Source organism: Somniosus microcephalus, chromosome 11 (assembly GCF_052327205.1).
Source record: "Somniosus microcephalus isolate GS21.2 chromosome 11, FLI_Smic_1.0, whole genome shotgun sequence".
Lineage (NCBI taxonomy): Eukaryota > Metazoa > Chordata > Chondrichthyes > Squaliformes > Somniosidae > Somniosus > Somniosus microcephalus.
The window spans coordinates 161,604,067-161,620,278 of NC_140997.1; positions in this window are offsets into that span (position 1 = coordinate 161,604,067).

Below are 16,212 nucleotides of genomic sequence, written 5' to 3' on the forward strand. Positions count from 1 at the left end.
CTGCAAGTGCTTCGGACAGGTTTGAAGGTCCCAAGTACTCTAAAGCTAAATTCCCAGAACTCCGCTCCACAGTAGCTCGCCAACTCTCTCCAGCAATGATTGCAATGAGCAGGCCAAGTGGCTGAAGATTCTGCACTAGAGCTGTCCCCTTTAAATAGCGCCCCCCTACTCCGAGAAGGGCCTGCTAGCCCTCCCTCGAACTGTCACTAATAGCGCTGGGCGTTAAGGCTCCGGGCACCACCCAATATGCGCTCAGGCGCTCCTAAAAGGTGTTGCACACTGAAAAGACGTCATGATCTGCTTGCGCTCGTGGGCGCGCACAAACACTTAGCGCAGGCACTAAATGTATAGTCAATATCTGAGTTGTCGCTATCTTCATAGCGAATGCCCCAACATAGGGTATCGCCCCAATTCTAGGTCTCATTAGGCGCTCAGCGCCGGCGCTACCAACTGAATTTCTAGGCCATAGTGTCAATCCTACAGGACCACTTAAACCCCACACCGCTGCTGATAGCAGAAAGATTTAAGTTTCACAAAAGGAACCGGCATAAAGATGAAAGTAATGCTGAGTATTTAACGGAACTGCGCAAGCTATCGAAACACTGCCAGTTTGGAACGGGACTAGCAGATACTTTAAGGGGCAAGTTTGTGTGTGGGCTTCAAAGTGAAGGAACCCAGAAACGGCTTCTATCAGAAAAGGATCTTACGCTGGACAAGGCTTTCAGCATTGCAGTATCACACGAAGCAGCAGCATGGGGTGCTGCAGAGATACAATGGAGACAGCAAGAATATGGCACAAATGAAATGTCATATGGAAAAGTGAAGTGCTATCGCTGCGGCAGAACAACATACAATCATAATGATTGCTGGTTCAAGGACAAAGTGTGCAGACAGTGTGGAAAAATAGGACACATAGCAAGAGTCTGCAGGTCGGGAAAGAAAACCAGCAGCAAGAAACCTCCACAGGAGAAGTACAAGAAGGTACATAAGGTGACGGAGAGTAGTTCAGACGAACAGAAGAGTGATACAGACTCCGGAAGCAAGGAGCTGGGTTGTCTGAAACTACATAATGTGATCAAAACAGAGGATCACCAAACCGTCTGGTTCACGCTCAAGATAGCAGGAGTCCAAGTGAAAATGGAATTGGACACAGGATCAGCCCTAACAGCCATAAACCGAAGGGACTACAAGCGGCTATTCTCACATATACCCTTGAGAGATACAAAGATTGTCTTGAAGACGTACACGGGGCAAAAAGTCTACCACAAAGGAAAAATAAGGGTGAACGTTATATATAACGGCAAGGAAACACCAAAAATGGACCTATATGTATTGCCAGATGGAGGACCACCACTACTAGGACGTGAATGGATCCGGAAGATACAGCTAGATTGGCATTCCATACAAGCACTGACTGTAGATGCCAAAAAGGATGACGACGTCACAACTGGGCGACTGTCAAAAATGCTAACTGATGCACAAGTGTTCCAGCAGGGACTCGGAACACTAAAAGGCATAACAGCGATGATCAAAATAGAGGAAAATGCAAGCCCAAAGATTTTTAAGGCCAGACCGGTACCTTATGCGATCCGCCCAGCCGTTGAAGCAGAGCTGGAAGGTTTGGAACGTTCAGGAGTACTGTCCAAAGTGGACTGGAGCGAGTGGGCTACACCCATCATTCCTGTAATGAAGAGGTCGTTGAGTAATACACCTGGGGAACCAAAGAAGGTTCGCATCTGTGGGGAATTTAAGGTGACAGTGAACCCAGTCCTTCACACTGTACAATATCCGCTTCCGCGGATTGAAGGTATTTTCGCCTCGCTATCTGGAGGGAAACGCTTCACTAAGATTGATCTGGCCCAGGCGTACCTGCAAATGGAGGTAGAAGAAGCCTTGAAACAGTATATCACGATCAACACCCATAAAGGTCTCTACCAATACAACCGGCTGGTGTTCGGGGCAGCATCAGCTCCGGCTATTTGGCAAAGGGCAATGGATCAAGTCCTGCAAGGGATTCCAGGGACCCAGTGTTATTTGGACGACATCCTGGTCACGGGCAAAAATGACAGTGATCACCTCGCCAACCTGGAGCAGGTGCTCACTAGATTGAAGGAATATGGGCTCCGAGCTAATCGCCACAAATGCGAGTTTTTCCAGAAGCAGATCTTGTATTGTGGCCACGTTATTCATAAAGAGGGGTTACATAAGTCCCCTGAAAAGATTGAGGCAGTAGTCAAGGCTCCAGCACCGGAAAATGTGTCACAACTGAGGTCGTTCCTCGGGCTGGTGAACTACTACCATAAGTTCTTGCCGAATTTGTCTACCGTACCACACCCACTGAACAGCCTACTGCAAACGGGGGCACCATGGAAGTGGAGTGACGAATGTAAACGAGCTTTCCAGAAGAGCAAAGCATTGATCACATCAAAAGAGGTGTTGGCTCATTTCAACCCAACACTATCAATTCGGTTGGCGTGTGATGCATCACCCTATGGCATTGGAGCGGTGCTGTCGCACAAATTCCCGGACGGCTCGGAGAGGCCAGTAGCCTTTGCGTCTCAGTCACTAACCTCAGCCGAGCGTAACTACGCCCAGATTGACAGGGATGCCCTCAGCCTAGTGTGGGGAGTGAAAAAGTTCAACCACTATCAGCACGGGCAGAAGTTCACCTTGCTGACTGACCACCAACCACTTGTCTCCATCTTTAATCCAAAGAAGGGCGTTCCGGTGATGACTGCGCAACGGCTACAAAGATGGTCCCTTTTTCTAGGGGCGCACCAATATGAAATCGAGTATAAGGGCACGAAACAGCATAGAAACGCTGATGGGCTATCACGCCTGCCACTGCTTACTGCGGAGGAAGCACCAGCAGTGGATCCTGTCGAAATATTTCATTCAACTATAATTAAATGCTTGCCAGTAACTAACGCTGGTATAGAGAAGGAGACCCGAAATGACCCGACACTGTCTCTGCTATATGATTTGACGGTGAAGGGATGGCCAGCACATGGCGACTCACTGTTGCCAGCATTCTCATCCAGAAGAGAACAGCTGTCAGTATGCCAGGGGACCTTGACGTGTGGATCCCGAGTGGTAATTCCACCCAAGTTAAGGGAGAGAGTGCTCAATGAGCTTCACGAAGGTCATCTGGGAGGGGTGAAAATGAAAAGCCTTGCTAGGGCTTTTGTGTGGTGGCCGGGGATCGATCAGCAAATCGAGGACCTGACAAAGAGCTGCTCAGGATGCCAGAAGGTCCAAAATGCACCACCACATGCCCTTCTACACCCATGGGAGTGGCCCTCATCTCCATGGCAAAGGGTACATATTGATTTTGCTGGTCCATTCATGGACTCAATGTTTTTAATAGCCGTGGATGCGCACTCGAAATGGCCTGAGGTGATCAATATGTCCTCCACCACCACGGAGAAAACTATTGCAGTCCTACAGGACCATTTTTGCCAGGAACGGCTTGCCAGTGCAGATTTGCTCTGATAACGGACCACAGTTTGTGTCCGAAGAGTTTCGAATATTTATGAAAAGGAATGGGGTAAGGCATTACACATCCGCCCCGTATCATCCAGCCACAAATGGATTGGCTGAGAGGTTCGTACAAACCTTTAAAAAAGCAGTAAAGGCCATGTGCGATGACGACATTCCACTGCAGCATAAGGTGGACAATTTCCTGTTAGCCTACAGAAATGCGACACATGTAGTCACCAACCAGGCCCCGGCCATGATGTTCTTTAACCGAAGGTTGAGATCTCGTCTGGATTTGCTCAGACCAAATGTACGAAGAGATGCTGAGAGTAAGCAATTCCAGCACATCAATGAGAAGCCGACAAGGAGCTTCAATGTAGGGCAACCAGTCTTGGCCCGCGACTACCGAACAGAGAAATGGCAACCAGGAACGATATGCACACAGCAGGGGCCACTAATGTACACAGTGGATGTTGGGGAGAACATTGTGAGACGCTATGCTGACCAGATCCTAGAGTCACAGGAACGAGTCAACCCCATGTCTCGGCCATACGTACCTGGTGAGGAACCCGACGTACAGGTCGCATCTACCTCAGAAACAATAGCATTGGAAGCTGATGAATCAACTGACGACAGGGTGCTAGAATCGCCTCCGCACCAAGAGCGAGACACTCGGGAAAGGCGTTATCCAGAAAGAATCAGGAAGCCTCCCCAGAGACTGAATATATGAATGGACTATTTTCATATAACATTGTATATTAATAATGTTAATTGTTAAATGAGTATTATGGTACTGTTAATCTAAAAGGGGAGGAATTGTAATGTATGTACCTTTAAGGGAGAGAACTACTTTTTACAGCTCCAGTATACTGTAGTACCGGCAGTGACCACACCTGTATATAAACCCTGAGTAGTGATCTGTAAAGTTAGTTCTAGAGTGACCCTCATTCAGTAAACACCTGTTGAATTGTTCCCTGCAGTCTGTTGTCTGATTATTGAAGGACACAACATTAAGATACACGGATATAACAGATAGGTTGGAGTCTTAGGAGATAATTAGAGGGATAAGAGGGTATGCTCTGCAGTCACAATCGGCAGTCGCAGATTGTGTATTGCCTGCCTGGCGTCAAGGTAAGGGATGCTTCAAAGAGGCTGGAAAGGAGAGGGATGACCAGTTGTCATGGTCTGTGTTGGAACATAGGAAAGAACGGGGAGGAGGTCCTGCTAAGGGAGGATCGGGAGTTACAAGTTAAATTAAAAAGCTGGATGTCAGGGTGGTAATCTGATAACTAACTGAGCCATGTGCTAATTGGCATATGGCTAATTAGGAATGTGAATGCGTCACTGAAAGAATGGTGTGGGAAGGAGGAGTACTGGCACAGGAAGGAGCTGTACCACTGGGATGGATTGTACCTGAACCGTGCTGGGATCACAGTTCTTGTGGAAAGGATAAATAAGACTGTAGAAAGGACCTTAAACTAGTAACTAGCTAGAAAAGATTAGGAAGGAAGAAAGGGGTGTTAGGGTAACTGTGTTAATCTGAAATAAGAATGACGGTAGCAAGAAAGGACATAACTAACAAAGAGATCGAAACAGAATCCATATGGATTGGGATAAAGAATAGGAAGGGATTGGTCACACTATTAGGGGTATACTACAGACCACCAAATAGTGGAAGAAACTGGAAGGAGAAATATGTGGACAAATTTATGAAATGAGTGAAGAAAAGAAACTATCATAATCATGGGGATTTAACTACTCCCAACTAAACTGGAGAGGGTACGAAAGGAGGGAAGGGGATGGAGCTTTTACAGTGTGCACAGGATTTCTTTCTGACTTGGTATGTAAGAAGTTAAACAAGGGAGGAAGCACTGCGAGACCAAGTAACAGGAAATGAATCGCAGCAAAGAGAAGTGTGGGAGAACATCTAGGAGGTAGTGATAACAATACAATAAAGTTTAAGATAATCTTTAAGAGAGATATAGATAGAATGGAACTAGGGGAGGTAAACTGGAGAAAAATATTGACAAGCCAAAGAGGTAGAACAGCAGTGGGTAATATTTAAAGGAGAGATTGATAGAGTTCAGGAGAAATATATTCCAATAAAAATAAGGACCAACTAGTTGAAAATGAGATGCCACAGATAAATAGAGGTGAGGATCAAATTGAATCTAAAGAAAAAGCCATAAGCAGAGTACATAAACAATAAAGGAGAGGATGACAAAAGGGAACGGGATGAATTTAGGAAAGAGGTTTAAAAAGACAATTAGGAAGGCAAAGAAGAAATATGAAATGAAAATATCAAGTAATACAAAAATAAATCGTACAGTATTCTATAGGCACATAAGTAACAAAAGGGGAATTGAGATAGGGATAAGGCCACTTAGGGATGAGCAAGATAAACTCACAGCCTGATACGGAAATGGTAGAAATACTGAATAGGTCTCAGTTTGCATAAGGGACATCCGCCATGACTGTGACTGTGACGATGGTTCATTACCCCTCCTGCTCCTCGACCTCTCTGCACCATTTGACATGGTCGACCACACCATCCTCCTTTAAAGCCTCCTCTGTTGTCCAGCTGCATGAAGCTGCTCAATTGACCATTAGCCCTGAATGGGGGTGTATCACACGAATCATTCAAAGTGGTTTGAGCTGGTCAATAGTTAGATTCTATATAAGTCCTTACCCTGAAACAGCAAAAGACAGAGAGAGAGAAATTTGGGCAGAACAGTTGCGAAAAGAGTGTTTGTGCAAAGAATAATGTGAACACGTAGAACGCTGATGAGGCTCTGTGCTTTAGGACAGAGGTTTCCATACTTCAGCCCAAGCCCAGGCTACCCTGCCCACAGAGTTAACTCACTCTCCTGCACATCATTTCTGAACTTGAGCAGCCAATTCACACAGAGTCTGTAACTTTGCTTGGGGCAGGTGTGGCAGAGGCATTTTTAATTATACAATATTAACTGAAGTCTTTGACCTAGCTCGTAATTTTTTTAAATTGTAATTCATTATATGAGGCCTGCAGAGCCAAGTTGCTCACAAAGAGAGAAGCGTGGGCACTCCTGCATTAGGAGATAAATAATTAAAGCTAGGTGCCCTGTTAAAATACAAGTCTCAGCTTGTTCAAGCCCCACTCTGGGAGTTAAGCACATAATCTAAGCTGATGTTTCAGTGCAGTACTGAGAGAGTGCTGCACTGTCAGAGGTGCTGCCCTTCAGATGGGATGTTAAACCAGGAGCCCATCTGTTTATTCAGGTGGGTGTAAAAGAATCCATTTTGACATCTTGAAGTTCTGGGAGAATTCCCTGCTCTCAACCCACATCACTAAAAATGGATTAACTGGTTATTTATCTCATTGCTGTTTGTGCTGTGTGCCAAATGCATATCATATTTGTTTACATTACAGTAACTGCACTTCAAATTAATTTATTGTATTGAATCCATTTGGGATGTCCTGGGAGATGTGACAAGGTATTTTAGAAAAGTGAAATAACAACAGAAAATGCTGGAAAACTCAGCAGGCCAGGCAACATCCGTGGAGAGAAAATAGAGTCAACGTTTCAGGGCAAACCCTTTGTCAAGACTGGAAAAGCACAGGAAATGAAATAGATTAAGAGGCCAGGCTGGGAGAGAACAAAAGAGAAGTGAAGAGACATTAAGAGGTATTCAAAACAAGATGAGATGGTGATAGGACAAGTGGAGACAAAAGACGGCTCTAGATTAGGTGTGAAATGCACTGGCAGAATAGGAGACAGCTGCCATGTGGGAGAGAAAAAAAAGGGGGGGAAAAAGGGCCAAAACAAAGGTGTGGATAAAAAAATAAGTAAAAATATAATGGGGGCCGAGGTTATGATCTGAAATTGTTGAACTTGATATTGAGTCCGGAAGGCTGTAAAGTGCCTAGTCGGATGATGAGGTGCTGTTCCTCGAGGAACAGCACCTCATCTTCTGATTAGGCACTGTAGTGGGTGGTGTGTGGAGTTAGCTTTGCCCCTGACTGCTTTGAGCGGTTCGAATCGCTCCCACACCCTTGGGTTCTAGACTCTGGAATTAGGTACAGGCTGCGATACAAAATTGGAGTAGACAACTGGTTTGGTGCAAGAAAACTGTGTTTTATTAGAGTCACAATAAAATTACTCACTTAGATTACTGGAGGAGTTACAGACATTCGAGAGTATACTTAATTAATAATGGGGAACACACGGCACAATGAGGGAAAATCACATTAATAATCCCCCTACCCTTGTCCCACCCCCAATACCTAACTAAATTGTACTACAAGAGCCAGGGATTATGTTCACCAATAAGGGTTTCTTGACAGTTCGAATCCTGTCAGTTAAGCCGGTTGCGTTTTTGGGGTTCGCTCTTTGTGTCCTTTGGGGCCTGCTGTTGCCACGTGGTCCCAGTCTTAGAATCTACGAAGATTCTTCAGTTGGGTGGAGTCTGCAGATGCGGTAAGGGCGCGGTTGTGGATTTGTCTCGGTAAGTACCTTCTTTTCTTGGTTAGAAATAGGGAATAAAGTCTTTGTTGGGTACTTTAGCTTGTAGAGTGGAAAACTTTGGGTTTTGTTCTTCTGGTGGTGGTCTGGTCGTCAAGTTTTGTTGCGGTTGGGGTTCGGTTGGCATTCTTCGGTGTCGGCTCGGTCACGGTGGCCTAGATCATTACCTGTGCAGTGGTAATGATCTGAAGGTATGGTTTACCTGGCCCTTTGTTACCGCGGTGCTCGTGGTCGGTAGGCTGCAGTTGCGGCCTAGTCGTCTTCGGTCGAGCCTGCCCCACCGTGCCCTCTCGCCATGATGTTGTGTGAGCCTTCCTGTTGGCTTCACTTGGCCCCCTCTGGTGTCATGTCGATCCCAAATGCTTTTTGGTTACTGGTGGGCCTACAATTATACTCTTTCTGAGTTTGTTATCTGTGCGCCAAATCAGGGTTAGTTCTTTGCCTGATTTTGGCAGGCTTGTTAAGGTGATTATAGCCGTTCACCGTAACCGTTTTTTTGGGTGGTTGTCCCGTTGTTAAATGGTTTTTAATATCTTGGTGTTTGTTTATGCATAATGTAAATTGGTGTCTTCCTGGCTTGGTAGCTAGTTCGAACTGTAAGCAATTATATATGCATAGTCTTGATGGGCTTTTGGGTTTGTGCAAGGTTAAGTCGTTTCCTGAGTTGACTTCTTTTAAAGGGAAGAATGTGTGTTCTGTCTCCTTTAGCTGTCTGGTTTGAAATCACAAATCAAAGCTGTCTCCCACAGGCCCAGGCATGTCACGTTTTGAGTTTTGATCTTGACATGCTGTTTGCAGGGTCATGCTTTAACCTTGCAGGTCTTGCCATGAAGTATAAAAGCCATTCCCTTTAGGGTACCCTCGTTAATAACTTGTCCTTCCGGGTCCCTTATTAATAACTTGGGAGATGTTGGAATTTTGAGAATCCTACACACCCCCCTGTGATACTGAAACTCACTTCAAGTATCATACTTATAAGGTGAGCAAAATTCCCGACCTTCCATAGTCAACCTTCCCTTTAATTACCTATCTAAAATCCCATGACACACACATTCCCCATTCTTTAATAATGTAGTGTACATAAGTTTACACAGGCAAAATACAATTATTTACATACATCCAAGCATGGAGGGGGTCCAACACCCCTGCACCATTTGGTACACTTATATTTTTATTAACAATAACAAAACAAAGTCTTTATTAAAAATAGCAAAACATAAAAAAACAACAATCTTTATTCAGAAATACAAAACAAAAAGATTCAAACAGGTGTATCTCCCTCCACCTTAACATAATGCTCCTTCCAAGTCCTTTGGTTTCAGAATTCTAGTATTTGGCCTTTTCCCTTGCACTGAGTGCACAACAGATACAATACTATTCCCAGCTGGTAAACCACGAGGATGTGGGAAGCCATTCTAACCCATGAAGGGATCTCTATATTTTCAAAAATATCCCACCAGGGTGGAACCACAATGTCCAATATCTTGGCCCCTATCTTTACTGTCTTCTGTTCCAACATGTAGAAATGTTTTGTGAGACGACTACTGTTTTTAGTAACTTGGTCAGATGTTCTGGTAGAGGGGGGATTTCGTAGCCGAAATGTGCTACATATTTTTGCAGGTTGGTGAAATTTTCTGTTGCAGTGAGGTGAACAGTGGAGGGTTCAGGAATGGGGACAATCCGTTCCTGGGCCACTTGAACTTCTGCCTCAGGTTTCAAACAGAAACTGCTGTCACTTACAGGACACCAGTCATGCTGTCCAAGCTGGCAGTGGGGCGCACTGGTGGTGACACAATATGTCCCACCTCCTATATATGCTACCTGAGGGGGAACATGGTCTTGTGCCATTACCACCATGGTACAGTTTATAGGTCATACACCAGCAGCTTTAAACCCACACTGTGGTTTAGAATAGGCGTTCAAGTGCTGGGGACACAGTATTATGTGTGCTCCCCGGCTCCGGTACCCCAAGAGGTCAGTACCTGTCATAGCGTGCTCCCACTTTATGACATAAGGTGGGACCGCTGTAAAATGGATGTGTGCACCCCCTTGAATGACTCCAATGTTCTATACCCTGTATACTGGTGTGGGTCGGGTTGTCCCACCCATGACCGGCATCCTCACTACTATTCCCATGCTAGTGTGGTTAGAGCGCCTACAATCTACTGGGACAGGGTAGGCCTCAGCATCTAGCTGGAGTTAACACGGGCTCAATGCATTCTCGAATGGGTGGAGGGCTGCAAGGTGCTTGCTGCTGATCCAGGAGGGGACTAAACCCTGTTTTAAATTCTCCAGGTTTCTGCGGCCCTCGCCTAGCAACCATGCCCCGTACACACACCTCGTTCTGTGCAGCCTGATCTGAAGCATTCCTGTCCTCTCTTATGAGGGAATTTTAAGTTTTTGCGTGCTTCTCCAGCTCAGCAATAATCTCTTTTAAATGGACCGTCATAACTTGGTCCTCGTGTAACTCTGAGCCTACTACTGTATTTTCATCCATTAAGATTTTTCGTAATTGTGTTTTCAAACCGTTTATCTGTGTCTGCAATTCTATGTCATCCAGGCTGTTGATGACAGAGGATCCTGTGTTATATGCAGTAAAAACATCATTCCAGGTTCCCCTTCTTTGTCTCCCCGTGTTGCTAGAGTACTCAGTGTGTGTAGTGTATAGTTCTGTTTTGTCTACGTCAGCAAAATCGAACTCGTAGAACTTCCTGAACATTTCTCTTAACAGGGCCTGGTATAGCTGTTCTGTCTCTGTGGGGCACCACTCAGGTAAGTGTACCTCGGTAAGGTTTAAAATCATGGAAGCTACCGCGTAGTGTACCCACTGGTATAGCACCTTTTCTGTCAGCACTAGTACCAGCCCATTCCCTGGTCCCTTGGTAGTGGCAGGGCACCCCTCTAGGTGTGTCCTTTCTGTCTGGGTCGTGGGCAAGAGCTTTCGGGCGCATGCCACGACTTCAGTGGCTTTGACTGGGGCTGGGGAATTTGGGACTATGCAGGTGTGTAGGTGGGAATCCCATTCCACCCCCTTCCTCTTATCCTGCCATGATGCGGAGAAGATGATGGATATGCCTGTGGGGCAGGCCCTTTGTGATCCCCACATGCAGACATAAATTCCCTGTTCCGACTCCCTCCACTTATCCCAGCATACACTAGTTCCCCCTTGGGTCCCTGTGACCGTCCGGTAGGTGTCGTTCCCCAGTCGTTCCCAGTCAACTGTATGGTCCCCCATGTCTCTGCTCAGCTTCCTGAGCCACTATCACCTTCCCAGGGGAATCTGTCCTCTGCAGGTCAGGCATACTCATTTCCTCTCAGTGACCCCGAACCGTGAGGCCACAACCTGTACGCTGGGGCAGGGGAGGGATGCCTCCCCATAGGTGAAACGGTCTAGCTGGAGTACCGGGTGGAGTTAGATCCCAGCCACGCTGGCCATTTTCCCTCATGGGAATAGATGGCGAGCTCCTCCACGCCTCGTTCGCCGCCCCCAGCAGTCATAACCGGTGCTCTCTCTCCTGAGCATCCAAAAATGTGGGAGTCCTCCACGTCACCTCACTTCCCAGTGCTCATTCTTATCAGGGCGAGTAGGAGTATGCCCCCCTTCATTTCGAAATCCCTTCTGTAAAGAGACACAAGAGCACATAGCCAGATCCCGAGAAGATTCTCCGGCTTGGGTAAAGCATAGTCGAGTCTTGCGACCTTGACTCAATACAAACACTCTTAAAACAATAATATTTAAACTTCTTCTTCTTAGGCACTCCCTCGGAACCAAGGATGACTTGCTTCCACATTAAAAATGAGCTCGCAGGTGACTGATCAGTCCAATGGGACCTGCAGTCTCTGTCACAGGTGGGGCAGACGGTGGTTGAAGGGGCGGGTGGGTGGGGTGCTTGGGTTGACGTGCGCTCCTTGCGCTGCCTGCGCTTGGCTTCCGCTTGCTCCCGGCGAAGAGACTCAAGGTGTTCGGTGCCTTCCCGGATGCTTCTCCTCCACTTTGTGCGGTCTTGGGCCAGGGATTCCCAGGTGTCGCTGGGGATGTTACACTTTTTCAAGGAGGCTTTGAGGGTGTCCTTGAAGCATTTCCTCTGCCCACCTGGGACTCTCTTGCCGTGCCGGAGCTCCGAGTAGAGCGCTTGTTTTGGGAGTCTCGTATCGGGCTTGTGGACAATGTAACCCGTCCATCGGAGCTGATTGAGCGTGGTCAGAGCTTCGATGCTGGGGATGTTGGCCTGAGCAAGAACACTGACGTTGGTGCACCTACCCTGCCAATGGATTTGCAGGATCATGCGGAAGCAGCGTTGGTGGTACCTCTCCAGTGCTTTGAGGTGCCTGCTATACATGGTCCATGTCTCTGAGGCATACAGCAGGGCAGGTATCACTGCTGCCCTGTAGACCATGAGCTTAGTGCCGGGTTTGAGGTCCTGGTCTTCAAACACTCTCTTCCTCAGGTGACCGAAGGCTGCAATGGCACACTGCAGGCGGTATTGGACTTCGTCGTCGACGTCTGCCCTTGTTGACAGTAGGCTCCCGAGGTATGGAAAGTGGTCCACGTTGTCCAAGGCCTTGTCGTGGATTTTGATAATCGGGGGGCAGCACTGTGTGATGGGGCAGGTTGGTAGAGGACCTTTGTCTTACAGATGTTTAGTGTAAGGCCTGTGCTCTCGTATGCTTCGGTGAAGGTGTTTACGATGGTTTGGAGTTTGACCTCCGAGTGAGCGCAGACGCAAGCATCGTCTGCATACTGTAATTCGACGACAGAGGATGGAACGGCCTTGGATCTGGACTGGAGGCGACGGAGGTTGAACAGTTTCCCGTTTGTTCTGTAAATTAGCTCCACTCCAGTGGGGAGCTTACTGAGGGTGAGATGGAGCATTGCAGCAAGGAAGATCGAGAAGAGCGTTGGTGCGATGACACAGCCTTGCTTGACCCTGGTTCGTACGTGAATTGGGTCTGTGGTGGAACCGTTGGTCAGGATCACGGCTTGCATGTCGTCGTGAAGCAGGCGGAGGATAGTGACAAACTTTTGAGGGCAGCCGAATTTGAGGAGGACACTCCATAATCCCTCACGGTTGACAGTGTCGAAGGCCTTTGTGAGATCAAAGAAGGCCATGTAAAGTGGTTGGTGCTGCTCCCTGCATTTCTCTCGTAATTGACGTGCGGTGAAGATCATGTCCATTGTGCCCCTTAGTGGGCGGAATCCGCATTGCGACTCGGGGAGGAGCTCTTCGGCCACTGGGAGAAGGCGATTGAGGAGGATTCTTGCGATGACTTTCCCTGTGGCAGATAGCAGGGAAACTCCTCTGTAATTAGCGCAATCGGACTTGTCACCTTTCTTGAAGATGGTCACAATTACGGCGTCTCTGAGATCCCCTGGCACGCTCTCCTCCTTCCAGATAAGAGAAATGAGTTCAAGAATTCACGCCAGTAGTGCTTCTCCGCCATGCTTTAGTGCCTCGGCGGGGATTCCATCTGCTCCTGAGGCCTTGTTGTTCTTCAGTTGTCGGATGGCCTTTTCAACCTCATGCCGGGCTGGGGTTGTGCTGAGATGGTGGCGGGTAGCATGCTGTGGGATGGAGTTGAGGACACTCGTGTCGAAGACAGAGTCGTGGTTAAGGAGATCTTCAAAGTGCTCCTTCCAGCGGGCACTGACTGCTTCCCTGTCCTTGATGAGTACCTCTCCGTTCTTGGCCCGCAGTGGGGAAGGGCCTTGGGTGCTTTGGCCGTAGATGGTCTTGACTGCGCTAAAGAATCCACGCACATCGTGGTTGTCGGCTAGCTGCTGGATCTCCTGTGCTTTCTCCACCCACCATCTGTTCTTTAGGTCGCGAGTTTTTTGTTGGACCTCTTTCTATTTAATCTACCAATCACCTTGTTTAAATTAAACTAAAACACCCAAACGTAACAATCCCAAAATTACATTATAGAAGCTATGTACATCCGCCGCTCGTCTCTGGGCGGCCAGCCTAATCCCTGTTCGGGCTGCAGCACACTACTCCCTTCGGTGTGGCTATCTTGTCCTGTCCTTTTGGTCCCTCGCAGCCTGCGGCTGCTGGCTGGGAACCTCTGTCCTCAGACCGATCCCTGACTTGAGAGGCTGCCCGTTTAAACTGGGGAGCCGGTGACCATGGTTTCTTTGGCCGTGGCGTTCGTGGGGACCTTCTAGGGACTTTGGCTGGTGGGGGTTTTCTGGCCGGTGGTTCTTTAACATGAGCCACTGCCCTCTCCGTTGCAGTCTGTGGGCTTTCCACTACCGCTGGCTGGGGATTTTGATCCTCAGGTTTTTCCTTTCATAAACCTGTGTTAGGGGCAGGCAACTCTATGCAGCCTGGTGCTGCCGGCTGCGGGTCCTCGCCTCACATCCCACTTCTCCTGAACCTGGGTTAGGAGCGGGCAACACTCTGCAGCCTGTTGCTGCAGGCTGAGGGTCTCCACCCCCAGGTCCCACCTCGTCTAAGTTCCAGATGAGTGGGGGAGTGTCCCAAACAATGGGTGGGATGGCCCCTCCCCTAAAACAAGCCACTGCACCTGCCTGTGCAGTCTGTGAGTTTGCTCCTGCTGCAGGCTGAGGATTTCTATCCTCAGACATTGCCCCAACTGGCTGTCCCATTTTCTCGGGCTTAAACAATTTGCATTGGTAAATGTGGAACCATTTGATGCGCCGAGGCATCTTTATAGCGTATACCATGGGGCTTGCCTTGTCCACAATGCTGTAGGGCCCCATGTATAACGGCCTAGACTTCCTACCCGAGCAAAATTCCGAACCATAACTTGGTCCCCTATCTCCCACTCGTGGTGTGTTCGGGGTTCTAACATCAAACGGTTGCTCCGATGCTGCCTTCCCATGTTCCCAGCCTCCTGCCCATGGACCTGTTTAAGGTGCTCAAATAGGTTCCTGGCGAACCTGTCCCGGTTCACCTCCCTGAGCTGACCTTCTGTGAGCACCGGGGCTAGTACATGGGTGGGGGTCCGTATAACTCTGCCAGTCATCAGCTCGTGTGGGGAATACCCCGTGCTTTTTGACTGGCTGGCTCGGATCCCCATCAAGACCAACGGTAGGACCTCCACCCACTTTCTAGGTGAGTCTACTGTCTCTTTCCTCAGCCTTCCTTTCAAGGTCCTGTTCATCCTCTCCACAATCCCTGAGGACTGTGGGTTGTGGGCAACGTGCCATTTCCCCTTAATGCCGAGTACCATAAGGGTATTCTGCATGACCTGCCCGGTGAAGTGACTCCCTTGGTCAGGCTCCACATACTGTGGTAGCCCCCATCGCGAGAACACCTCCCTGACCAGGATCCTAGCTGTACCCAGAGCTGTGGCTGTTCGGCAGGGGAAGGCTTCTACCCACTTCGTGAACACATCTACCAGGACCAGGCAGTACTTATAGCCTCCCTGGGCGGTGGGTAGGGGCCCGATGTAGTTGACCTGGATCGACTGCCATGGTCCCTCTACCCTCCTGATGTGTCCCATAGGTACCTTCCTTTTGTGGGGGACAGGGTTGTTAGCAGCACACACCAGACACTGGCACAGAACTCGCAGACATCTTCCCTGAGTCCTGGCCACCATCCCACCTGCTCCACCCACTGCCAGGTGGTCTCAGGCCCGGGATGACCTGCTCCTGCACCCTGTAGGGGGTTTTTCCTGCTCTCTTGCCCGTTCTGGCCCCCTGCCAGGCTTCGTGCAAGAATTACCCTTGAGTGGTTCGACCCACCCCCCCCTACGGTTCTAGACCTTGGACTTAGATGCAGAGAACAGTAGTGCAGAGAAGAGGACTCAATAGACCAGGCTGAATAGCACGAAATGGATGCTTTTATTTTTGAACAGTTTGAAGCATTACAAAATACATGTCATAGGCACAGATTAAAATAACTACAATCATGCACAAATTTATGAACTTGACTCTATGGAAATGGGGAACACACGGCACATCGTAAAAGGGGAAACACATTACGATTTCCCTTAACTCCCTCCCCTATACCTAAACTAAGTTTCGACCTGGGGAACCTGGGATCATGCTCACCACTCTCGAAATCGCGAGAAAGGGGGTTCGCAGACTTTTGACACCGCTTCCCGTCGTCACGTGGATTGGAAGCTTCTGGCGCAGTCGATATTCTCTCCTCCCTCGAGGCGGTGGGGTAGACCCAGCCTCGATGAGCGCTCGTCAAGGTTGAGATCCACTAAGTCGATTTGGGTTCATGGAGCAGACCCAGATGCAGGCTATGCACATGGGAGAATC